Source organism: Humulus lupulus, chromosome 6 (assembly GCF_963169125.1).
Source record: "Humulus lupulus chromosome 6, drHumLupu1.1, whole genome shotgun sequence".
Taxonomy (NCBI): domain Eukaryota; kingdom Viridiplantae; phylum Streptophyta; class Magnoliopsida; order Rosales; family Cannabaceae; genus Humulus; species Humulus lupulus.
The window spans coordinates 118043233-118068870 of record NC_084798.1 but is presented as its reverse complement, the minus strand read 5'-3'; the positions used below and the strand labels follow the sequence as shown (position 1 = coordinate 118068870).

At 42.3% G+C, this 25638-nt stretch overlaps 1 non-coding gene across 1 annotated transcript; it reads left to right on the top strand.

The window, feature by feature from the left end:
- Positions 1-19767: 19767 nt before the first annotated feature.
- Positions 19768-19873, top strand: LOC133787660 (small nucleolar RNA R71). Its single transcript, XR_009872666.1, has one exon. It is a non-coding gene; the product is annotated as a small nucleolar RNA R71 (small nucleolar RNA).
- Positions 19874-25638: the final 5765 nt, after the last annotated feature.

The window sequence follows — 25638 nt, the reverse complement described above, 5'->3', positions numbered from 1 at the left end:
TAACCAGGATGTTGCCTAGGATTCTCCGGCCCCGAATGCCTCTTGAATTCTTCTCATTTATTTTTTCTTCTTTTTGGATATATAACCCAAGGGTCGTGATGTAAAGACAATAGTTTCTTTTTAAATTTTGCTGCACGGGCAGTAAATCTTTTTATTTGAACAATTACATCCAAGCTGCGATGCTTGCGGCGTAAAAGCTTAACTCTTGGTGCTATAATATCTTTACTTATTATAACATTTGTCCGTATGACCGGACATAGCATAGTACTTTGGCATGATTTAACAAAACATAAATTTTGAAAAATACTCTAAGTACTGTAGCATGCTTTCACTTATTTTGTTCATGTGTTTACATACCTTGAGAGTATGCTTTGCTATCGATGTGCCTGATATGCCCCGCAAGTGATCGAGGAGCTTTAGGTCCTTGGTCACTTTCCTTGACCATAACCTGCTCGAACATTCCTGTTCATATGAAAACTGATACTTGTAATACAGCAAAACAACACACGTAATGAACAAATACTTGTAAATACAAATTCACAAAGGTTGGCAAGAATGACTGGCTGAGCACAGTCCCTTATAATCTCGTATTAAAAATGGACTAAACATGTCTTTACGAGTGATTCTGAAATAGAATCTTACATATACGAGCAGGTAGCCATACAACGTGGCTAACTCTCTTTGCAAAACTTGTAAAAATTAAAAAGAAAAATTTAGACAAGCCAGTCCTTTAAGAAGGACTGTTCATTGATAATACTTGCGTAGGTGTTCTCCATTCCAATAACGTGGAACGAGATCTCCGTTTAAGCGTGCAAGTTTGTAGGTGCCTGGGTGAAGGACTTCTTCGATCTGGTAAGGTCCTTCCCAGTTAGGTCCGAGCACTCCAGCAGTGGGGTCGCGGGTATTTAAGAAAACTCGTCGTAGCACCAAATCTCCGACATTGAATTTTCTTTCTTTAACTTTGGAGTTAAAGTACCGGGCGACTTTTTGCTGGTAAGCAGCAACTCGGAGTTGAGATTTTTCTCGCATCTCGTCGATCGAGTCTAGGGCCTCCATCATCAGCTGGCTGTTCAGGTCCTGGTCGTAAGTCAAACGCCAATGTGAGGGGGGATCTAACTTGACAGGTAACATGGCCTCATATCCGTAGGCTAGGGAAAATGGGGTATGCCCTGTTGCTGTTCGGTGAGATGTTCTATACGACCAGAGGACTTCAGGCAGTTGCTCTGGCCACGCTCCTTTAGCTTCTTCAAGTCTTTTCTTTAGGGTATCCTTAAGAGTTTTGTTAACGGCTTCGACTTGCCCATTCGCTTGTGGATGTGCAACTGAAGAAAAACTTTTAATGACCCCATGCCTTTCGCAGAAATCGGTGAATAAATCACTGTCAAATTGGGTTCCGTTGTCTGAAACTATCTTCCTGGGTAATCCATACCGGCATACAATGTTCTTGATGACGAAGTCAAGAACTTTTTTGGTCGTGATGGTTGCGAGTGGTTCAGCTTCGGCCCATTTTGTGAAGTAATCGACTGCCACAACTGCGTACTTTACTCCTCCTTTCCCTGTTGGCAGGGATCCAATCAAATCTATCCCCCATATTGCGAAGGGCCATGGGCTCTGCATCTGTTTTAGTTCATTTGGAGCTGTTCATGGGATCTTGGAGAACCTCTGACATTTGTCGCATCTTCGTACATACTCCATCGAATCCTCGTTCATTGTTGGCCAGAAGTAACCTTGTCTTAGAATCTTTTTTGCCAAACTCTGCCCCCCCAGCATGATCTTCGTAGAAGCCTTCATGCACCTCCCTCATGAGTTCCTTACCTTTTTCTGGTGTAACGCATCTGAGTAGTGGCATTGAATATCCTCTTCGATACATAACGCCATCGACCAGTATGTACCTAGCGGCTCACCTTTGCAGAGTTCTGGCTTTGTTTCTATCTGTTGGCAGTGCACCATTCGTCAGATACTCCAAGTAAGGCGCCATCCATGTATCCTCCATTCGAATCTCCATACTGGACTCAGCTGCTTGTATGCTTGGCTTGCTCAGTCTTTCCACTGGCACAATGTTCAAAGTGTCAGCGTCTTTTGCGCTCGCGAGTTTAGCTAAGACGTCTGCATTCGAATTCTGGTCTCGCGGGATTTGCTGGAGGGTGTACTTTGTAAACTGGGCTAGCAAATCCTTCGTTTTATTCAGGTAGGCCATCATCTTTAAGCCTTGCGCTTGATATTCTCCCAGGACTTGATTTACGACTAGCTGAGAGTCACTGTAAATGTCAAGCGTCTTTATGCTCATATCTTTGGCCATTCTTAATCCAGCTAGGAGTGCTTCGTATTCCGCTTCATTGTTTGATGCTGCGAAGTCGAACCTAATTGCGCAGTGAAATCGATGCCCTTTCGGCGTTATCAATATCACTCCCGCTCCAGCGTGGGATTCGTTGGATGAGCCATCCGTGAATAGTTTCCACGAAGGAGTTTTGTCTTGAGGCATGGGCGCTTCAGGCTGTTCGCACTTCTCACTGCCTTGGAGTTCGGTGAACTCCGCGAAAAGATCGGCCAAGACTTGTCCCTTTTTTGCTGCCCGCGGTGAATAAGTTACATCGAACTGCCCTAGTTCAACTGCCCATTTTAATAGTCTTCCAGCCGCCTCCGGTTTTTGGAGGACTTGCCGAAGGGGCTGGTTGGTTAGAACTGTGATAGGATGGGCTTGGAAGTAAGGACGCAACTTCCTGGAGGCTAGAATTAAGCAATATGCTAACCTTTCGATTGGAGGATATCTTAATTCTGCACCGATTAACCTTTTGCTGACATAGTAGACTGTTTTCGGTACGCCTTCTTCCTCCCGTACTAGTACCGCACTAGCAGCAACTTCGGTAATCGCCAGATAAATATACAAAGTCTCTCCTTCGATTGGTTTTGATAAGATGGGAGGTTGCGCCATATGAGCTTTTAAGGCCTGGAATGCTTGTTCGCAGTCTCCTGTCCATTCAAACTTCTTATTCCCCCTGAGTAGATTGAAGAATGGGACGCACTTGTCAGTTGATTTTGAGATAAATCTACTTAGGGCCGCGATCCTCCCAGTTAAACTTTGTACATCCTTAATCCTTTCTGGCGACTTCATGTCGATCAGGACTCTTATCTTGTCGGGGTTGGCCTCGATCCCTCTTGAATTTACTATAAAACCCAAAAACTTCCCTGATCCGACTCCAAAGGAACATTTGAGGGGATTCAATTTCATCCGGTACTTGTTTAGAACATTAAAGCATTCTTGTAGATCCCTCACATGTCCTTCTGCCTTCTTAGACTTTACCAGCATGTCATCCACATATACCTCCATGTTTGCACCGATCAGCTCCTTAAACATGTGGTTGACTAGCCGTTGGTAAGTCGCACCTGCGTTTTTCAGCCCGAAGGGCATCACTTTGTAACAGTATAAGCCCGTATCGGTCCGAAAGCTGGTGTGATCCTCGTTAGGGGGATGCATGCTGATCTGGTTGTAGCCTGAATATGCATCCATGAACGAGAGGATCTCGTGTCCTGCAGTTGCATCGACCAGCTGGTCGATCCTTGGGAGCGGGAAGCAGTCCTTTGGGCAGGCTTTATTGAGGTCCATAAAATCCACACAGGTCCGCCATTTGCAGTTAGGCTTGGGGACCAGCACCGGATTGGAGACCCACGACGGATAAAACGCCACCTTGATAAACCCGTTCTCCTCAAGCCTTTCGACTTCTTCTTTCAAGGCCCTTGATCTTTCTTTATCGAGCAGCCTTCTCTTTTGTTGCACGGGTGGAAAGGTTTTATCTATGTTTAGGACATGGCTGATTACTGCAGGATCTATCCCAACCATGTCTTTGTGCGTCCAGGCGAAAACCTCCTGGTTCTTTTGCAAGAATTCCACCAGTGCTCACTTTATAGTAGGCTCTAAGTTCTTCCCAACCTTTACGACTCTGGTCGGGTCTTTTTTGTCGAGTTGGACCTCCTCCAGGTCCTCGATGGGTCCAACATTTTCTTCAAAATTCCCAAAGCGAGGATCCAAATCTCCATCCTCACTTTGGGCAACACCCTATTTGGTGACTTCACCACCGGATTGGGCTTGCGTGTCTATTGCCATCTGCAATCGATCTGGGGTGGTGCTCCTTGATGTCCCACTTTTTGCCTTTGTGATCGAGGTGTTGTAGCACTCCCTGGCTTCCCTTTGGTTTCCTAAGACGCGTCCAACCCCCTCGTCCGTCGGGAATTTCATGGCTAGGTGCCACATAGAGATGACGGCCCGTAGATCAACCAGTATGGGCCTTCCAATAACGGCGTTGTATGTCGAAGGACAATCGACCACTACAAAGGTGGTGAGTAATGTCCTTGTTGCGGGCGCTGTACCCGTCGTTACTGGAAGCTTGATCATTCCGGCTGGGGCAAGTCCTTCTCCAGAGAAGCCGTATATGGTTTGATTGCAGGGCTCCAAGTCTTTTACGGACAACTTCATGCGTTCCAGTGTTGACTTATACAGGATGTTCACTGAACTCCCTGTATCGACCAGTACCCTCTTTACCATCATGTTGGCCATCTGGATGTCCACGACCAGCGGATCGGAATGTGGGAACCGAACGTGCTGGGCATCGCCATCAGAGAAGGTTATCCCATCCTCTTCTGCCGAGCCTTTTTTGGTGCACGGTCCTCCACAGTCATCATCTCGATGTCTTGGTCATGACGTAGAGTCCGAGCGTATCGTTCTCTGGCCTTTCTGCTATTTCCCGCGAGGTGCGGGCCTCCACAGATGGTTAAGAGTGTTCCAGCCATGGCGGCAGGCTGTAATGGTGGCGAGCGTTGGCGTGTAGACGCCTACTCGTTGCCACCTAGAGCTTCTCGTTGGGAAGTTCCCGAGGCCCGTACGTACCTTCTCAAGTGTCCTTGTCTAATAAGGAACTCAATTTCGTCTTTTAACTGGTTGCATTCATTAGTGTCATGTCCGTAGTCGTTATGGTAACGACAGAACTTGGTAGTGTCTCTTTTCGAAATGTCCTTTCGAATGGGTCCCGGTTTCTTGTAAGGCACACTAGAGCTTGTGGCCTGATAAACCTCTCCCCGAGACTCGACGAGGGCAGTGTAGTTAGTGAACCTAGGTTCATAACGATTACCCTTGGCTCGTTTGTTGTCGGAGGTGGAAGACTCGTTATACGGCCGTTTCCCACCATTTTTGCCATTACTGTTGCCGTTTCCGTGGCCTTTGTCGTTGCCATTAGGTTTGGAACCATTGGCGGCTTTGGTAGGTTCGGCGGCCTTCTTACCCTTGTTTGAGGGTTTTCCATCATCAGCAATGGCTTCCTCGAGCTTGATGTAACGATCAGATCGGTCCAGGAACTCCTGGGTTGTTTTAACTCCTTCCTTTCGGAGACTCTTCCAAAGGGGAGAGCAACGTTTTACCCCTGCGGTAATGGCCATCATCTTGCCTTCGTCCCCTACTGTTTTTGCTCCAGCTGCCGCTCGCATAAAGCGCTGGATGTAATCCTTCACTGACTCTTCGTCCTGCTAGCGAATCTCGACAAACTAGTTTGCTTCGGTTGGGTGCACACGACCCGCATAGAACTGTCCGTAGAACTCCCTTACGAACATTTCCCAGGAAACTATGCTTGTAGGCGGGAACTTAAAGAACCACTCCTGCGCTGCTTCAGAAAGTGTTGCAGGGAAGATCCTGCACCGAGTGTCTTCGGACACTTTCTGAATGTCCATCTGAATCTCAAATTTATTCACATACGGGACTGGGTCCCCATATCCGTCAAAGTTCGGGAGCGTAGGCATTTTGAACTTGCTGGGAGTTTCGGCGTTAGCTATCCTCTGGACGAAAGGAGTACCTTTCCTCCTATCGTGGTCGATGTAAGAAGTCCTTCCTCCGACCAGCTGCTGCATAGCTTGATTGAGTGCGTCTATCTGGGCTTGCACTGCGGCAGGAATTGCGGTGGCCTCTGTTACTGGGGGGATGTTCTCGCCGTGCCTCTCGCGACGATCATTGAGTACATCTCTCAGGTCCTCTTCTCTTCTTCGCTGCTCGCTACCTCCGAGCCGGTTGAAGACATTATTTTGTCTGGGCTGCCCCCCAGCATCTTGTCTATTTGGCTGGTCACCTTGAGGTACTTGGCTTCTGCCTTTACCTCTTTCTCCATTCCTCCCACCAGCATTTCCCTTGCCTGAGTCAGCCTCATTGTATCCGTGGCCATCTCTTAACCTTGACTGGCTATGGTGAGACTGACTGTTCCCTCTATTCCCGTCTCTAGCAGAAACGCCCCGAGCGTTAGAGGGTGGCCTGCACTGGTCGCGGTGTCCCCGTGCATTATCATGTCGTGGGGGTCCACGGACCGCAGAGCCTAGCTCTGAGTCCCTCCTGTTACCAGGAGGGTAGTGACCTCTGTTCGCTGGGTTTTGCCCATCATTCTCATGGCGTCTAGGACTACGAGGCTGACGCTTGGCCCTATTCTGCCTTTGCTGCGGGGGATTACCCCGAGCAGCTTGGGATGGTGGATTTGCCTCAGGGTCCAACGGGACATCGTCATGGGGTATCTGAGGCTGCTCGGGCCTTTGCGGACTTGAAGGCTGAATTGGTGGGCTAGGATTGGGACCCCTCTGGGGTGTCCCATTCGCGGGTTGGTCAGGCTGTGAGGCAGGTGCGGCCTGATTTCTAGCCAACAACAAGGCTGCTTCGAGGGCGGCCATGGCTTCGGTCTGGCGGCGATCCACCTCCGCCTGTCTCTCGCTCAATTCCGCACGCTGCTGATCAATCTCCTGTTGCTGCCGCGCCATAACTTCTGCGGCAGTCTCTTGATTGGCCCTCAGGCTAGCCAATTCCTCCTGCAACGCGCCCAGGGTGCTCTTCAGCGTCGCATCGTCCATTTCCTCCTCTTCAAAATCTAGTTGCGGCTCATCTTCCGCCATGCTTGCAGGGGGAGGAGGAGGTGGTGGATTCGACGGTGCAGCGGCGGTTGCCTGCCCAGTTTTCCTTCCTACTTTCGCCATTGGTTTTCTTAACAGCAACAAATCAATCTCTCAATGAAAGCACCAGAAATGTTGACCCAAGATTTGGCCAACTGACACGGAGTCAAAACGTGATTGATGTGGACAGATGTATAGAGAAGAACGCAATGACAAAAGTAAAGAAAACACAGTAATTTGTGGTTCGGCCCCAGGATTTGGTAATGACCTACGTCCACTTAGAATGATATTGATATAAAATCAGAAGGGTGATCAAAGAACCAGGGTTCAATGAGTTTCACTCTCCTCTAAAGAACAATACAGATTTACTTGGAGAATTACTATCGTTTCCTATCATTCGAAAGCCCGAAAAAGGTCCCCTCCTTCGAGCTATCTCTTGCTATTTATAGGCTCAAGGAGGGTTACAAGAGATTGCTACAGATATTCTTCCCTGAATAATCGGATATCCAGAAGATTGTATGAGATAAATTCGGGATTCATAAAGATCTTCCCATAAATGTTGCCTTGTACGCGGAACTACCGACCAGACTGGTCGCGGGTAAGACGGGCTTACCCTGCTTCTACGGTGTCTCCTGGTCGATACTCTAGCAGACGCTTATAGGTATCAGCCACGTGTCCAGAGATTATTTGCCACGTCACCAATGCTAATTTATTGGATAACAGTAATATTGGCCAACTGGCCCACAACCATTTCTATCATCGCTTTAGTCATTTCCTTTGCCAAATCCTTCGATATCTACTTCGAGCTAAACAACTGTCCTGGCCCCTCCGGCTCAAAGCATCTGCCACTACATTCACTTTTCCTGGGTGGTAAAGGATGTCACAGTCATAATCCTTCACCAATTCTAGCCAACGTCTCTGTCTCATATTTAGGTCCTTTTGGGTGAAGAAATATTTTAAACTCTTATGATCGGTGTATATCTCGCACTTCTCTTCATACAAATAATGTCACCATACTTCCAGTGTGAATACCACCGCTACTAGTTCCAAATCATGGGTAGGATACCGCTTCTCATATTCCTTCAGTTTCCGCGACGCATAGACAATAACCTTCCCATTCTGAATCAACACACATCCTAATCCCAGTCTCGACATCGAAGCAGTACACTACAAACTTGTCCCCATCTGAAGGAAGACTCAGCACCGAAGGAGTAATCAATCGTCACTTCAATTCTTGGAAACTACCCTCGCATTTGTCTGACCATGTGAACTTCAGATTCTTTCACGTCAGCCCAGTCAATGGTGTGGAAATCTTCGCAAACCCTTCCACGAATTGTCTGTAATATCCAACTGATCAAAGGAAACTCCTAACCTTTGAGGCCTTCCTTGGCCTCGGCCAATCCCTAATTGCTTCTACCTTGGCCAGATCCACCTTAATCCCATCTCCATTAACAATATATCCAAGGAATGTTACCTCCGGTAACCAGAACTCACACTTCTTAAATTTAGCGTACAACTGATGCTCCCTCAATCTCTGCAATACCCATCGGAGATGCTGCTCATGCTCTGCCTCTGAACAAGAGTATACCAGGATGTCATCGATGAAGAAAATCACAAACTAATCTAAGAAATCCTTGAACACCCTATTCATCAGAACCATAAATGCTACTGGGGCATTGGTCAATCCAAATGACATGACCAAGAACTTATAGTGCCTGTACCTCGTGCGGAAGGCCGTCTTCAGAATATCCTTGTCCTTGATCCTCAGCTGGTGATAACCAGATCAAAGATCAATCTTTGAGAATACCATCTTACCCTGCAGCTGATCGAACATGTCATCTATCCTCGGTAGGGGGTACTTGTTATTAATAGTCAACTTATTCAACTCCCTATAGTCTATACACATTCTCAGAGTATCATCCTTCTTCTTCACAAATAAAACTGGAGCACCCCATGGCGAGAAGCTAGGTCTGATAAATCCTAAATCTAGTAGCTCCTGTAACTGTATCTTTAACTCTTTTAGCTATGCTGGAGCCATCCTGTATGGTGCCTTCGACACTGGTTCTGTACCCGGTGCTCACTCAATGACGAACTGAATCTCCCTGTGCGGTGGCAGTCTTGGTAAGTCCTTAGGAAACACGTCCAAAAATTCGCATACCAGTCTTGGTAAGTCCCCACCGGCATGACCCTAGTGGTATCCACCACATTGGCTAGAAAACCTATACAACATCCTTGTAATAGGTCCCTTGCCCTCAATGGTGATATCGTAGGAATGCAGGGTTCATGCATAGTACCCACAAAAACAAAAGGGTCCTCTCCCTCTGGCTTGAAAATCACCATCTTTTTCCTGCAATCTATAGTGGCCCATATCTGACTAGCCAATTTATCCCCAAAATCATGTCGAAATCATCCATACCCAAGCCAATCAAATCTATTGATAGTTCCCTACTGTCCACCATCACTAGCAGTGCTCTAATCCATCTCCTAGAAACTACCAGTTCCCCTGTAGGCAGTATAGCCCCAAACCCTGCAATATAATACTCACTAGGCCTACACAATCTATCAATCACTTTGTTAGAAACAAATGAATGTGTAGCACCAGAGTCAATCAATAAAATATATAAAGATCCAGTGTTAGAAAGCTGACTTGTCACTACCAAGGGACTAGCCTCAGCCTCTGCCTGTGTCAAGGCGAACACTCGAGCTGGAGTCAAGCTATCCGCCTTCCCTGGTTCCTCTTTCTTCAAAGTCGGCCAATCTTTCTTGAGGTGTCCAACCACCCTGCACAGGTAACAGGCCTTTGCCCTGCATTCACCCAGATGGTGCTTCCTGCATCTAGTACACTCTGGGTAGCTCCTCCATGTCTCACTGCCTCTTTGGCGGCCACACTGGACACCCCGACCCCTCCTATCAAGACCAGCAGTGGTCGAGGTGTCAGGGGTCTTCCTCTTCTGATCACTGGGGCCTCCGCCCCTACCAGACCCTGTAAGTGGAGGCACTACCCTACGAACATCCTGTCTCGTAGCGTTCTCCCTCCGAATCTTATTCTCTGCCTCCTCAGCAGTGAGAGTCTTCTTAACCGCCTAGGCATAAGTTGTCTCCCCGTGTACTGATGCAATCCTCACATCTCGAGCTATCATAGTATTAAGCCCTCGAACAAACCTGTTATGCCTAGCTGCATCTGTAGGCACTAGATCAGGTGTAAATTTCGCTAGCCTGTCAAACTTCAGGGCATACTCAGTAACTGTCATGCTGCCCTGTACCAACCCAGTGAACTCATTCACCTTTGCCGCCCTAGCAGAAATAGTATAGTATTTGTGATTGAACAAGTCTCTAAATCCATCCTAACTCACAATAGAAACATCTCGAGTCTGTGACGCTATCTCCCACTAGATGCGGGCACCATCACGAACCATATAGGTGGCACATGCCACCCTTTTGTTACCTTCTACCCTCATGAAGTCCAGGATGGAGGTAATCAAACTCATCCACTATTCAGCCATAAGTGGATTTGGTCCTCCCTCAAAGGTTGGAGGATGCTGTTTCCTAAATCTTTCATAAAGCAGCTCCCACCTGCTCCCAATATTAGGCGACTATACAACTGGTGCCACGACAGGTGGCAAGCTAGGTGCAGCACTCCCTGATAGAGCCTGCTGCCTCAGAAGGTGAATCTCTTCCTCTTGACTCCGAAGTCTAGCTTGCATGTCAGCAAGCAACTGCTGTAAGTTCTTAGGAATTAGCAGAGGGTTCTGGCCCTGCTCATCATCTCTAGCCTCAACCCCAATGCCGACTAGTTGAATTGATCGCCTTAGAGGAATAACTCTCCAAGTTTATCTGCAATCAATGACTCAGCTGGTCAGGCAATGATAATAGGTTTATAATCACCCCATGGTCCAACACCGAAACTCAACCAACATCACACAGTTATAATGCAAGCAGGCATTCAAACAATCATTTGCATACCGTAGCAATGCTAATAAGCATGCCTTATCATATTCACATAGCAGTCAAGGGCCAGGCCCTATCAGCATATCTTATGCTTCCTAATAATCATGAAGATAAAGCATTTATATTTCATTTAAACACTCAAACATATAATCACACATATGGTTACCGAACCCTGAGTCGAGCTTGTCTTTAGCGGCTAGTGTACATGGCCAGCCAGTCTTCAGGAACCCTTAAACCTAGACTGCTCTGATACCAAGTTGTAACACCCTGGGTAACCAAGACTGTTACACTGTGTCTTTAAAATAGTGCAAGACTTGCTAATCAAGTCCTTTGAACATAAATGTGTTTCTAAAGTCAACTGATAGGTTAGGGTTAAAATATTTTGATCATAAAATGGTTGACTTTCATTAAAATAAGAGTTTGATACATGGGATCCCAAAAATAATGTTTACATGGCAGTTACAACCCTCAAAAGTAAATACAACTGCAGCCAGCCTAAATGGAAAAATACGAATTTAGGCTCTAGTCCCTGTAAATCCCTCAGTCGTGTCGATCGAGCAGCTGCCGATCTACACACCACCCCCAAAGCTTTCCAACTCATGGCTGGTCCAGCTTTCCCTTGCCTTTAGCTGCACCACGTAGCAGTCGTGAGCAAGGCTCAGCAAGAAAACTAGATTCAACCAGCATAGATAACAACAGAGTGTGCATAATAAACTTTAGATCAACCGGTTCAATCAACAACATAGTACAGGTACTAAGCTAGGCAACAATAACAGTTTAATCCAAATTTATAATTCAATCTTAATACAATTAATTAGGTGTCGGCGCCCTTAGGCTGAGCCCTCTAGTTACTTAGATGATCCCGGCTCGCTTAGGCCGAGTTGCGTTCAGTACGCATAACATCAGCTCTGGCTCCCTTAGGCTGGATTTTCCACCCCTTACGATCTACAACTATACCCTTTTGTATTCCATTATACAAATTTTAGTTCTTAACATCCATTCAAATTCTTGGATACAACAATCATAAGGAGGTGGTGCAATACTCATCTAGAATCTCCACCTCAATGCCAGGTTCCATTGGATCACTCATCCAATTTTCATATCATAACCCATTCATACTAAAATGGTAGGATTTCGAACCATTACTGCAAGATATTCTCTCTGTATTTCGTTGCTCATAAAGGTATACTACCATCTATCAACTACATGTTTTATACCAATGTTGGTTGCTACTTTGTTTGACTTTACTAAAATCTGTGGCATCTTATCCAACTGGCACAGATCTTTCTAACTCAGAATGTCAGCTTCCATGATAATTTTCTCCATGCAATCAAGGGTTTCCAATGTGGATCACCCATTAATTCCCACTATGGCCTTAGTCTCATGATTATTCCTCTATGGGTGATCAAACACTTGAACTCTTTTACACTAATACACGCACTTCTATTCCGTAGGTGCCATCATCGCACCCTAACCGTGGCTACCTAGCATTACCGTCAACTTAATGCTCCATGTATAACATTTGTGTTCTTATTCTTTCATCTACCATGAAGCACGAACAATCATCCTTTTCAGTTTGTACACAGGCGCACCCTAGTCTTTGACACACCATCCTATAGTTTCATGTCTTAAGCAAGGACAATATCCATCATGCTGTCCTCCTGTATCAGTCCACTGCATACACATTCTAATACCATAGTGTGCTAACCAACCCTTATTCTATCTTCAGAAAATCCGATACGAAACTATCCATTATGACAAACTTTAAGTTCTTATGTTACCTCAATCTTGGGTATGGCTGTCCTCTAACTTCCACTAGTGCCGCGACTTATAAGAGCAAGTCATGGCTCTAATTCCCTTTAGCAACCTGGAGCTTCTTACTTGACTAGAGTCGCGGCCCTTAAGCCCATGCCACGACTCTAATTCCATTATTTTCAAATTTAAGCCTTCCAACATCCTTCCTTCATCAAAAACTTATTTTAACTCGTCCTTGAAACCATTTTGATTCAAGCAACCACTGAAAGCTCCTTTTTTTTCACCATTTCCTCTTCTTTTTTTCATTTTTCTCATGATTCAACGCACCAACCTACAACAAAGACAAAAACAAGCATAATCTTGCACAAAACAAACATAAATACTCAAGATTACCATAAAAATACATCCTAAAACAACACTAAAATGGAGTTATCAAACTCCGCCAAACTTACTCTTTGTTTGCTCTTGAACAAAGGACTCAAAAAAAACCTAGACTCTAACAACAAAGACAACATTCACAACATGAATTATACCAACAACAACATTTATGCCTCAAAATCATGAATGCTAATCATATAATTCTCATAAAACTACTCAACAATTTATGCAATCCAGAATTTCGATCAAAACACTCCATCAACACACTTTAGTCTACTAACATTTTGGATTACCAAGTCATGATCATTAAATAAACGTATTTGGAATCAATTATGCTAACCAAATTCTTTCCGATCAATCCATTCAAACCAAATAATTCCATAAGCTCACTTACTTGCTATTCTCCACTAATATAAATAATGATATGCATAAGAATCAATAGGACTTGTATAAGCTTGTAATGATGGCTTAGGTAAAGGTAGATGAAAAAGTAATTTTTAAGCTCACTTTACTATAAACACATGAACAACAATCATCGACTTTACTCCCATAGTAAATATAATCCCATAATCCCCTTTCTTGATTTTATTTAGAGAGATATAAAATATTCCTTTTTTTTTTCAGATGATAACTACACTCCCCCAAACTCAATTCTTTTATATATTCATATTGGGAGTGTAGTATTTATTGAACATTTTTTTTCAATAGACATACTCTCTCTAATCTTTTGCACTTTTCATTTTCTATCCCACTATATTCACAAATAAACCCCATTATACATCAATCCCCATAATTTGTTTTCAACCATGTGCTCATAGTATTTTAGGGACAGATATATAACCAAGTTTCAAGTATTAGGTTTAAATAGTGGCTTAGAACAAAAATATACAATGTTAGGCTCAAAATGGGTAAACAAAGGATTAATTAATTTCAGGTTGGCACGAAAAGCTCAAACGGTCCAAATGATAGCCTAAATCATATTCCTAAGCATATATAATATATTATTTTGCCTCAAATAACAAGTAAGAAAGTTCTAGAATTGTAGAAAATAATTTCCACTTTCCACTCATCAATCCACTAACCAATTTCAGCAAGCATAATCAATATTAAAAACATCAATTTAAACATCATAACAAGATATTCAACAAATGTTGTCTAAACTAAAATGAACTAACAGAGGTTTCAATCAAGCACACAATTTTTTTTTTCAGATTTAATTTTCCTTGGATTATACGCATAACATTCACTTTGTCCGCATTGGCACTTGTTGCCAACCATCCTTCATGCTGGTACTAAACACACTAAAACAAAACTCTACATTAAACAACTAATGCAAACTAAACAAGACAAACAAAACTAACAGAAAAATAAGCTCCCTCCCCCAAACTTAAGCTAAACATGGTCCCCAATGTTTAAAAATAAGTAAAGAAAGAAAACTTACCTGGTGCGAATCATGTCAAAAGGGTGGTGGATCTAGAAAAGGATGCCAAGGTGGTGGATAAGGAAAATAATGTTTGTTCGCCTCCTGATTTGACCATCAGTAAACCAACTTATTTTGTCTGTCTGCCTGAGCTCGATGATAATCATGAAGCTCCCCCAAATAATTATGAGTGTGTTGGTTTTGTCGAATGATATAATCCAATATGGCCACTTGCGGATCCAGTGGAGCCTCAAGTGCTAGAAATGGAGGATAAATTCATCTCCTTTCCTCCTCAGCTGCCCTTGATTCTTTTGGTTGAGCATTGGCATGGACGGGTTCATCGGATGCATCTCCTTCTTCTTTAATTCTCACAGGCCGGGGCTGTGGTGCAGGTGGCTCCAAAGATGGGGCACTGAATTTAAACACAGAAGTGCGAGAAATGGGCCCTCATTTCCTTCCTATAAATATCACTAGGATACTTAGATACCTCCCACACCTCACATAAATCAGTAATCATTGATCCATGTCCCAAACCAGCAGTGGTAGTCATTTGGCATAAATCTCGGATACTAGTTTAGATAACTCGTCCAATATCAACAAATATTCCCGTCATGATAGCATAGACAAGAAGACACCGATCAGTTCCCACTTAAGATAAGTGAGTGTTGGGCATAAGCCTCGTACTCACAAAGAGAGTCAAGGCCTTCGCCACCTGATTCATTTGAAACCGTCTGAAATGCTTTGGTTCTCCATTCTGCATTACAAAAGTAGCACAAGGAATGCCTAACGTTTCTGCCACTTCAACCCAATCAATCTCACTATGATAAGCCAGTTGATAATATTCATCATCCTCTTGCGACAACATCGGTAGTTGATATAATGCATCAATATTATCAATATTACATTCCACCAAAACCCCTCGCACAAAAACCTTCCTATTAACTGCTCCTCGAAAATTGGCATAAAATTCATAGACCATAGAATAGTTGGGCTATGGCATTTTATGATCCACAAAAAGTTTCCAATGGCGACGTTGAATTTAAGCCCGAATTAGGTCATAAGTTGGCTAGAGATAAGGTTCATCTTGATATTCCATGCATCGTTCTTGAATTATTGGACGTTGAGATAACCTTTGATAATGATCAAAGGCATCTTTACTAATGAAACAAGTAGGATCATATTCCAGAGGAGGTGGTGGTGGTGGCAGGGTTGGTTGTGGTTGGGTGCGGGAAGTGGAAGGGCGATTAGTATTTTTAGTAGAAGCATCCCTAGCACGTTGTTTTCGTGGTCCCATAATTACACAATGCACCAAATGTTACAACAAAAATTCAATGGCACTTCCCCTAATTTAGCTTATTTCCCAAATTGAATAATACCCCAATAATCCCAACTCAAAGCACCCAAAATATACTATCAATGTAGTCCAAAATTCCAATTCAATCTCTTGTCACATAAATACTTCAATAAAAAACTTCAAGATCATTAAAAAAGAAAAACTTATGTGCCTTTGAGTCTTAAGATTTCCCACTCTTCAATTTCTCTTCCAATCTTTAATGTCACAAATAGAACAATTTAGGGTTTGATTAAAAAGAAAAAAAATAAGGAAATATGGACCTAAGAAGTGGTGGGTGTGGCTTTATGGTTTTTTTTAAGAAGAAAGGAAATGTAAAAAGGAGAGAGAGTTTGCAAAAAAAAATTGTGTTGAAAGGAATAAAAATGTAAAATGAGGGTTGTAGGCTGAGAAAAAATGAATTTAAACAAAATTTTCCCTCTCCGACAGAGGCGCACCGCGACCCAGCCATAGCAAGTCGCGGCCCGCCTCAAATTTTTTAAACTTTCTAGTTCACAGGCGCCGTGACCCTTGAAACCCAAGTCGCGGCCCACCTCTTCTACAAGACCCCGTAGCTCTCTGACTTGCCTTGGGGCCGCGACTTATAACATCAAGTCGCGACCCGCCTCCTCCTTCATTTAACATGCTCTCTGACTTAGTTTAAAGCCGTGACTTTCAAACTCAAGTCGCGACTTGACCTTCAGACTAATTTGAAAATAGCCTTTTCACGATTTGCACAATTTTTACATAATAGCCATATCAAACACTTGCAATAATAGGACCCATCAAATAAAGCGACGTTTAGCATCTTTCTTGGTCATAAGGTACTTAATAGTTGAATGATCTGTGTAGACAATCACCTTATTACCAATTAAATATGGTCTGAACTTGTCGAATGCAAAAACAATTGCAAGTAATTCCTTCTTAGTATTTGCATAATTTAATTGAGCATCATTCAAGGTTCGACTAGCATAATAAATCGTTCGGAATACCTTGTCAACTCGTTGTCCCAGAAATGATCCTACTGCATAATCACTAGCATTGCACATCAATTCAAAAGGAAGTTCCTAATTCAATGATACAACAATTGGAGCAGACACCAATTTCTCCTTCAGCGTTTTAAACGCCCTTAAACAATCAACATCAAAGTCCAACACCACAACATTCATAAGTATAGTAGATAAGGGCTTTGAAATTTTTGAAAATTCCTTTATAAACTTCCTGTAAAATCCATCATGGCCCAAAAAAACTACGAACCCCCTTAACAAACACTGGTGGAGGTAATTTTTCTATTGTTGATATCTTGGCCCTGTCTACCTCAATACCATGGCGTGAAATCTTATGGCCCAAGACTATGCCTTCTGTCACCATCAAGTTACATTTTTCCCAATTTAATATTAAATTTGACTCCTCACATCTTTTCAAAACCCTTTCCAAATTAGACAAGCATCCATCAAAAGAGGGCCCAAAGACTGAAAAGTCATCCATAAAGATTTCTATACCTTTTTCCACCATGTCTGAGAAGATAGACATTATACATCTTTGAAAAGTTACTGGAGCATTACATAACCCAAACCGAAATGCAAATGTTCCATAAGGGAATGTGAAAGAAGTCTTTTCTTGATCCTCTGGTACTATGGGAATCTGATGGTATCTTGAATAACCATCCAAGAGACAATAATGAGGATGACCTTCCAATCTGTCTAACATCTAATCTACAAAAGGCAAAGGAAAATTGTCTTTTCTGGTGGCCTTATTCAGTTTACGGTAGTCTATACAAATTCTCCACCCCATCATCGTATGAGTTGGAATTATCATTCTTAACCACCGTCATGCCACCCTTCTTCGGGACTACCTGAACAGGACTAATCCATGCACTGTCAAATATTGGGTAAATTACCCCTACATCCAACCATTTAAGAATTTCCTTCCTTACCACCTCTTTCATTGAAGGATTAAGCCTCCTTTGAGCATCAATACTAGGCTTACTATCCTCCTCCATTAATATATGATGCATCACCATTGAAGGGCTTATACCCTTGATGTCTGCCAGAGTCCACCCAATCGCTAGCTTGTGAGCCATCAACACCCTAAGTAGCTTCTCTTCTTCAATCAAAGACAACGAAGTTGAAATAATAACTAGGAGAGTGTGATTCTTACCAAAATAAGCATACTTAAGATGATCCGGTAAAGTTACTCGAGAACTGGTGGCTTCTCTATAGATGGGAGAGGTCTCTCAGGCACTTGCCCCCAATTCCTTATATTTCTTTTATAAATTTGCCCTGATGAGTTTAGCCACTTAACATATTCACTGGCTTCAGTACCAGCACACTCTTCAGCACTTGCAACCAAACTCAACTCAAGTAGATCCTCAATAGGCTGGACCCCTTTACCTTGTTCCTCCAATACACTAACACTAAAACAACTGTCACTAGCTGAAGGATATTTCAAAGATTTAAAAACATTAAAAACGACCTCATCACCTTGTACCCTGAGCCTTAACTCACCCTTCTGGACATCTATCAATGCTTGCCCCGTGGCCAAAAATGGTCGTCCCAATATAATAGGCACGTCCTCATCTTCCTCCATATCTAATACAATGAAATATGTTGGGAAAATGAACTTATCTACCTTTACTAGAACATCCTCTATAATACCTCGGGGGTGTGTTAATGAACGGTCAGCCAGTTGAAGAGTAACCGTAGTGGGTCTAGCTTCCCCCAAAACTAGTCTTTTAAATACAGACAGCGACATTAAATTAATACTTGCACCCATATCACATAATGCCCTCTCACAATGAAAGTTCCCAATGGTGCATGGTATAGTGAAACTGCCCGGATCTCTTAACTTTTGAGGAAGTTTCTTTTGAATAATTTCACTACACTCTTTAGTTAATTCCACAGTTTCATAATCCTCTATTTTTCTCTTATTAGACAATATCTCTTTCATAAACTTCACATAACTAGGAATTTGTTCTAGAGCCTCTGCAAAAGGAATGTTAATGTGAAGTTTCTTTAATACCTCAAGAAGTTTGGAGAATTTTTTTGTCAAGATTGGCCTTTCAAACTGATGAGGATAAGGAGTCTTTGGTGTAGGCTTGGTGTATTTCGACTTCTCTGTCTTTGGAAGGTCTTCAGCAACCTCCTCTAGTGCTGGACTAGTAACATGTTTATCCTCTGTCTTCTTTCCCTTGTCATCTACTGTAGGTCCATCATACTTAGTTCCACTCCTCAAAGTGACAACTTGACATTGCTCATTAGGGTTTACCTCTGTGGAACTAGGAAAATTCCTTTGCTGTCTACTAGAAAGTAGTTTAGCCAACTGACCCATTTGTGTCTTCGAATTCCTGATTGAAGACCTTGTCTCTGTCATGAGTTGATTTAATTTGTCTGGCTGAGTTGTTGGTGAGTTCATTGGAGGATGTGGTGGTGGATGAGATGGGCGTGGGTTTGGATCATTATAAGGCCTAGAATGTAGTCCATAAGTTGGTTTATGAGGTGGTTGTTGAGGTGGATACTGTTGTTGTAAACCTTGGTTATTTTTCCAAGACAGGTTAGGGTGATTTTTCCACGCAAGAGTATATGAATTTGAGTAGGTGTTGGGTGCACGTCTTGAAAAGTTACCAATAACTTGTGCCTGTTCCAACGACATATTATTCACATCTATTGAGCAATTAGCTGTACTTGGGCATTGTTCATAAGAATGCGGTCCCCCATAAATCTCACAACTTATGACATTCTGTACTTGCATTGCTTGTGCGACGAGGTAATTCTGCTACAATTACTTGGTTAGGGATGCTACTTGAGCGGTCAATAACGCAATAGGATCGACCTCTAAGACTTCTGTCACCTTCTTATTCTCACGCTCAGTAGGCTAATTATAGTTATTCATGGCCATCTCTTCCAGTAATTCGTAAGCTTCATTAGCATTTTTTCTCATAAACGCTCCTCCTGATGTTGCATCAGTTATTGTCCTTGTATTTCCCCCCAAACCATTGTAAAATGTATGCACCAGCAACCACTTCTCTATTCCATGATGTGGGCACTTCCTTTGCAACTCTTTAAAATGTTCCCATGCATCATATAAAGACCCCCCTTCCAGCTGATGGAAGTTATTGATCTCTCCTCTATATCGGGCTTACTTCGCGGGAGGAAACTATTTACCAAGGAATTTCTGAGCCAAATCTTATCAAGTAACTATAGAATTAGCTTGTAATGAATTCAACCAACTCTTAGTCTCTCTTAATGAAAATGGGAATAATCTTAATCTGACAACATTGTTACTCACCCCGTTCATTTTGAATGTTGCACACAACTCTAAAAAATTGGTGATATGGAGATTTGGATCCTCGTTTGGTAATCCACCAAATTGTACACAATTATGTACCATCTGAATAATCGAGGGTTTTATCTCAAAATTATTCGCCTCAACAGTAGAAGAACGAATACTTGAATGTATCCCAGTAACAGTAGGGAGTATATAGTTTCTCAATGGCAGATCGACTTCAGCTGCATTACCCAAATTTGCATTTTTGTTCACACCGTTATTAGCGCTCTCAGCCATGGTAAAATCCAACCTTTTCTTTATCTTTTGGTTTTCTCTGTACGTTCTCTCAATTTCAAGATCTATCGGCATGAGTTCCTTATATCTACTTCCCTGCATATACCAATAATTCCTGAAACGCAAAACAACCTCGATACGAATGAGTGTAAAATATAAAAACCAAATTAGAACAAAAAATAATTAATTTTGATATTTGAAATTAAGTCCCTGGCAATGGCGCCAAAAACTTGATCGTGAAAATATGATACACAAGTATATGTAATCGATTCAAGTAATATAGATTGTAAATAAAGTATCGTTCCCACAAGGACTATCAACCAATTACCAATAAATGCTTTTAAATTTCTATTTGGCTATCGAAAATAGAGTGATTTTTAAATTAAGACTTAAAATTAAAATAAACTTTGCAAAAATATAGATTGATTCAATAATTAAAAACCTAGGGTGTTAACTTCATAAACTTTTCATTCTATTAATTTTATTAATCAGTTGTAAATTTCTTCCTTCCTATTTCAATACAGGTTAACATAAATCGATTCCTATTCTTTTTCAAGATATAAGTTGTCAACCTATATGCATGTTTTCTACATCTCTGTAATAAACTTAGGCATATAGCAGGCATTAAGCATAGAAACCTAGTTACTACACAAGCCATACATATACTTTCTTCCAATATGTAACCTATGCCTATATAACGATAGCATATTCAATTCTCATCTTTCGAATTTTGAATCTAAATCATAAATCAAGCACATATTGATCAGGTATTTACTAGCATTAAGCAAACATTATATAGATTAGAATAAAGAAGAAGAATCAATAGAACATCATAATAAGATTAAATAGAAATCCAAGTGACTACATTAAACCCGAGATAGAACTGTTTAGTTCATATCAGACATGACTAAAACAACAAAATAATTATACTAAGAAAAAAAACACAAATTCCTTTATTTCATAGGCGGGCCGCGACTTGGTATTTCCTAGGTCGCGACCCATGTCATTTTTAAGGCCCTTCAAAGTTTGAGTAGGTCTTCAGGCGCCACGACTTTCTAAACCCCAATCGCGGCCCTTATGTTGATGTCCTCCTGGGTTCGCCTCTGACTTCCACTAGCGTCGTGACTTATAAGAGCAAGTCACGGCTCTAATTCCCTTTAGCAACCTTGAGCTTCTGACTTGACTAGAGTCGCAACCCTTAAGCCCATGCCGCAACTCTAATTCCATTATTTTCAAATTTAAGCCTTTCAACATCCTTCCTTCATCAAAAACTTATTTTAACTCGCCCTTAGCACCATTTTGATTCAAGCGACCACTGAAAGCTCCTTTTTTTCACCATTTCCTCTTCTTTTTACATTTTTCTCATGATTCAACGCACCAACCTACAAAAAAGACAAAAACAAGCGTAATCTTGCACAAAACAAACATAAACACTCAAGATTACCACAAAAACACATCCTAAAACAACACTAAAATGAAGTTATCATTAGTCATAAGGTATTTAATGGAGGAATGATCAATGTATATTAGTACCTTATTCCCAATGAGATATGGCCTAAAATTATCAAAAGCGAATACAATGGCCAAGAGCTCCTTTTCTGTAGTTGCATAATTAACCTGAGCATCATTCAACGTACCACTTTCATAATAAATTGTTCTAAACACCTTGTCAACTCATTGTCCCAACACTTCTCCTACTGTATAGTCACTTGCATCACACATTAACTCAAATGGAAATTCCCAATTAGGTGCAACGACTATCGGTGCTGAAGTCAATTTCTCTTTAAGTACCTTGAAAGCATGGCAACACTTCTCATCAAATTCAAAAGGTACTCCATTCATTAACAATGTAGACAGGGGTTTTGAAATCTTAGAAAAATCTTTAATGAATCTTCTATACAACCCCATATGACCAAGAAAATTTCTTACTCCTTTAACTGAGACCAGTGGTGGTAAATTCTCAATTGTTGATATCTTAGCCCAATCTACCTCAATTCCCTTACTTGAGATCTTATGCCCTAAAACAATTCCTTCAGTGACCATAAAGGGGCACTTCTCCCAATTCAAGACTAAGTGCGATTCCTCACATCTCTTCAGAACTAGCTCCAAATTAGCCAAACAGTTATCAAATGAAGAACCATAAACAGAAAAATCATCCATAAAGATCTCAATACTCTTTCTACCATGTCCGAAAATATAGCCATTGTGGATGCCAAATATTCGCCAAGAAAAAAAAGTTCCGGTCCCTTATTGAAATAAATGGCTAAGGGTCACTGAAGGCATCAAGTACATGTTGGAGGAAAAAGGCTACTTTGTGCAACAAAGAGGTTGTTGATGCAAAAGTTCCACACTAAGTATGAATATAGAAAAATTGCCAAAAGCGCATAACCTATAGTCTCAAGGTGACACACTCCAAAGGTGGTCCCGAACATGCCCGCGTCTCACACCTAGTGAGACTCTCATCTCATGCCTTGGGTTGCACCTTGAGTCTCGGTGGCACCTCACATCTAGCTGAAGGGCCTCGCACCTATAAAGTGCCTCGCGCCCAGCCGAAGGGCCTCGTACTAAGTAGGCGCCTCGCACCCAGAAGCTGTCTTGTGCCCCGCGCCCAACATGTGCCTCATGCCAACTAGAAGGGCCTCGTGCCTAGCAGGGGTCTCGCACCCATCAGGCACCTCGTGCCCACCAGCCATATCGTGTCCCACGACTAGCATGCGCCTCGCGCCCAGCCGAAAGGCCCCACACCCAGCAGGGGTCTCGCGCCCATCAGGGCCTCGCGTCTGGCCGAGGGGCCTCACGCCTAGCAGGCCCTTACCAAGTCTTACACCTTGTGTCAAAGTTCTCGCGAGGCATAACCTCGCCTATGGAGCCTCGCTTTGCACCAAGAGTCTCGCGAGGTCATCCTTCGTACCTGGTGCACATTTCATGTCGATTATATCGCGAGGCACATGCCTCACCAATGATGTTGTACCTTGCTCCGAAGATATCAAACCTAATGTCCGAGCACCCCCTTCACGTCTCATTTTTATAGGTCCATCTCATGAGATCCTTCCCCCATAGGCATCTTGGAACCATGTCATCCGTGAAAACATATAAGGGTTTCAATACTTGAAGCTCATAGGAATAAGGTACCTTGTGAGGGTAAGAACCTACGTATGACTCGAAGAGCTTGTACAAATACGAAATGTACCTACCAACCAAGTGGAGTTAGAGTACGGACATGACGTCCACGCCGGACAAGTAGTGGCAGTACAAGAGTGGTACATGGTAAGGGCTCCCTCAGCACGCTTATGAGGTCCGTACCCGACAAGTAGTGGAGGTATAATATGGTACCAAGGTAGGAGTAATTTTGCAGACCCGTGACACGTACTAAAGCCGACCACCACTCCTCCAACACCACTACCACCTGTGCTACCTCTCTGATAGTGTACCCATGTACTATTTTGTCCCCAGGGACCACCATGATAAGGGGCCATTAGAGCCAAACTATAAATAGACCTTCACCCCTCAGAATAAGGGGTTGGAAAATTCATTGTATACTCAGGCTATTTAGCAATATATGAGTTTTCACTCCATGATTGTTCTTTGTCTTTCTTTCTTAAGTTTTTCCTAAGTTCTATCTATAGAGTTTTGATTACAAGCTTTGAATTTTACGACCTTTTATCGTTGACGAGTTCTCATCGTCAACAACCATCATACATCTTTGGAATGTTGCAGGTGCATTACAAAGTCCAAATGGCATTCTTCAAAACACAAAAGTACCATACAGGCATGTAAACATGGTTTTATCTTGATCCTCAGGTGCAATGGAAATTTGATGGTATCCTGAATACTCTTCCTTGAAATAATAATAACTATGTCCCGCCAACCTATCCAACATTTTATCAATAAAAGGCATGGGAAAGTGATCTTTTCTAGTGGCCTTATTTAATTTACGGTAATCTATAGATATCCCCCAACCTATCACAGTACGAGTTGGAATCAATTCATTATTCTCATTCTTAACTACCATTTTTCCTCACTTCTTTGGAACAACTTGTACTGGACTCACCCATGCATTATCTGAAATTGGGTAAATTACTCCAGCATCTAACCACTTAAGAACCTCTTTTCTTACCACTTCCTTCATTATTGGATTTAATTTTCTCTAAGCATCAATTGTCAGTTTAGCATCGTCTTCCATCAAAATTCTATGCATCACAGTTGATGGCTTGTTCCCCTTATGTCAGCTAGAGTCCATCCAATAGCAGTTTTATTGTAATGCCCTGGTTACTCCAAGACTGTTACTGTGAACTTTAAACTGAGCTTAACTCGCTAAACGAGTCATTTGGTTATAAACGTGCATCTAGGTATCATTAATAGGCTAAGGTGAAAAATCTCGATCAAAAGGAAAGGATATATTTTATTTAAAACATAAAACTGTACATGGGCCCATAAAAGCATTTACAAGTTATTTACAATCCAAAATGGTCATTACAGTGTAAAAATTACAACCCGCCGGCCTAAGCGGCAAAAATAGGGTTAACCCCTAGTTCCTCTGAGAAACACCTTGGTCGTGGTGGTCAAGCAGCTGCATATGTACACATCGCCTCCTAAGCTCTCCACTAAAGGTTGGGTGAGCTTTTCTTTCCCTTTACCTGCACCACATAGCACCCGTGAGCCAAGGCTCAGCAAGAAAACTCATTACTACATTTATACTATATCAATTGATGATTATGATAACCATACTGGGCTTGTAGCCTTAATAAGATAATATCAAGATTCTAATAATCATGCTGGGGTGTGTGGTCCTAATCAGATAAGTGACTGATGAGTAAGTCACGAACTTAAACCAGATAAGTGACTATGGAGTCACGAACTTAAACCAAATAAGTGACTATGGAGTCACTAACTTGAATTAGATAAGTGACTAATGAGTGAGTCACGAACTTGGGCTTCGCACCCTTAGCCATGTGATGATACAATCACCTGGGCCTTTTGGCCATGGCTCTAAGTAACTAGCCTTTAGACTAGACAAGCGCTTTTGTTTTCATCGAACTTAACGTCGGTCAAGCATTTCATGCTTATGTTGATAATGCTTATGTCGATTAGATCTAATCTTTTCGGTCCGTGTTAAACACGCTAATATCATTCTTGACTCAGGTCAATCTCATACGACCAGTGCTTAGTACTACTGTCGAACTTGACTAATAAGTCACAACTTCACAATCAATACTGACACCATTGCCGATTCTGACAAATAAGTCAGTACCACTCACAAGTAAGCAAGATTGTTAAGCATTTAATATGCAATAAATGTCTACATATAGAGCACTCAACATGTCTCATTAATAACCAT